The following is a 2,548-nucleotide window of genomic DNA, read 5'->3' on the forward strand; positions in this document are numbered from 1 at the left end:
AAAAAGGGATCTCTGGATACACTCAAAAACCGAAAAACCATTATTCAGATTACCGAAATATCAGGAATGAAGGATTGCGAAACTAATTCACACAGTGAATCAATATCCACATGGAACGAATAAGGACAGGCTAAAGTAGAAAGATAACAGAATTAATCATATAGGTGTAATGGAGAAAATAAAATCAGACTATCTTCATCTAAATCAGAAAACTTAAAAGCAGAACAGACTACAGAAAGGCCGATCTAATCCTAAAAGCTGTCCTCTGGATAATTACCTCAATGTAGACGGACTAAATGCAGGTCCATAAGAGGACAACGTGCAGCAAGCACAGATCGAATAATCATGAAAACTGCATTCCAGAGCGGAAACAAATGGGGAATGAATTTCTGTGGAGGAATCCCTGCAAGAGCAATCATACGCTTCTCTCTTTTTCTCATAGATAGTAACCGGATGGTAACTTCATATGGGTTTCGGGAATGGCAAGAGCTACACACTGAGAAAGGGATCGGCAACGTTCAGAGAGTGAGAAATTGATTTTGAAGAAGAGCAAACATACGATACTCATATCAATCTGTCTTGTTGCTTCTCCCAGGGCGATAGCGGACCACATAAAGAGAACTCAGTATCCAAATAATATTCCAAGATAACGAATGAGATATCATGTGACTAAGCTAAAATAACAGTCATCAATTCATACAGCCCTTATCATAAGATCGGGCATGCTGATATGAGCTAACACGCAAGAAGATATACTGAGAACAGTATCCCAAATAAGAAGAATTCATATGCTGTGAACCAAAATCCCGGAATAATTTTTAGGTTTAACCTAAATCATACTATTGCCATGAACCCAATGGCGTAGAACACACGGGGGGATACAACGTTAAAAACCACGAATCAATTTAGTGTGAATCAGAAAGAAGTATTATTTCAAGAAAAAATCGGCATGATATATTCACACTCATATCAACAATAACCGGAGCGCAAGGATCTATGGCTGTAATCATAGCGGAATCACATTAGAAACTTTCTTCCGTATTCGATTCTCGGATGGAATCAAAAACCATTTCTATCTGTAAATGAGGGAATATTGTATAATCTCCAGGGAATGTGAAAATCCGAAAACCATCACAATCCACTTTATTGGGTCACGTACACCAAGGAAATCTCTACTTCCTCTATTATGAATGAGGAATGAGATCTTTTATATCGATTAAACGGGCAAATAGAAAAAAAATAGAAGGGATACCTAGACCGTACTTGTGGAATGATTAATACGTAGGATCCAGAGAACACAAAAACTAAACGCTCAGGGGCACTATTTGCTAGCAATACAACAATACATAGCGAGGCGTCACATCGAATAGCACAATTTATCCGAAATAATCAAGAACACTTTCAACATCCAATATAATACCCTGGGTTACAATATCAGGAACATTGCTCTAATTGATCCGTTCATTATAAAAAAAGATAGATTCGATAGACTACATACGAATTGCGATATCTTCAAAGGTACTCAAAATAGGTCAAATCGCGCACTACTGCACTGTAATCACTAAATATAATCGCAAATACACGATCACGAAAAAAACCATTACCCTATCACAGATATTGAAAGGAGTTCAGCAAGAAATGGGTATCGAATACTTCCTTACTTAGTTTATTTCTAAGCCGAACCGCGAGAGCATTCATGATACGGGATCAAACCTCACAGCAATGTATAAAGTGGCTAAGAAGATACAAAATGGGAAAAAAGAATATAATAACAAGGACATTTGGAGCAATATAATAAATCTTATGAGCAGCCCAAAAGTAAGAAAACACTCGATACAATCTATGATAACGTAGTCGTTCGATCAAAGAATTACATCAATTAAGTCTAAATATTCGATTGATTGGTCTGAGGTTATCGACAATATATATAGATATATAAGTGTGTGACTTCATTTCGTCCGCAACAGTTTCATCTACGTTAAATCAATCACTTATTGTACACGGAACCTTTTCTTTCTCATTTTCTGAATCTAACCTCACACAGACTCTTCGATATCCTTCTAAAATTCATTCTAAACCCCCTATTGAGTTTCCTAGCGGAAGAGAATAATCAGACCTAACAATCATTCAAGTCAACCGGCAAGTATCCCGTAAAAAAGAATCTAAAGCACAAAAAATCTACTGCTAGTATACGAAGGTCCCGATAATAAGCATCTCACTCCAAAAACACACACAACATATCATACCAGTCTCAAATCGAATATTTCGTTTACATGGGAAGAACTTAATAGGCCTCTTATATCCAAATCCTTATTTAAAAAAACACCCACAAAGGAACCCCTTAGTTATTGGAAACTCGCAGAATACTACATTGATTCATCTAAACACCCCATATGCAGCATCCCCACCACCGAGCAATGTTTCTTGTGTTCAATTGGGCAAGATTCGTCAACAATATCAAAACGCCAAAATGTAATTTATGAGTATCAAAAGAACAATATAGTAATAACGAACCACAGTCGGATCGCATTGACTCACAACCCTACCA

The sequence above is a fragment of the Abrus precatorius genome, unplaced genomic scaffold (genome assembly GCF_003935025.1).
Source record: "Abrus precatorius isolate BTA unplaced genomic scaffold, Abrus_2018 Scaffold0, whole genome shotgun sequence".
In the NCBI taxonomy this organism is placed as follows: domain Eukaryota; kingdom Viridiplantae; phylum Streptophyta; class Magnoliopsida; order Fabales; family Fabaceae; genus Abrus; species Abrus precatorius.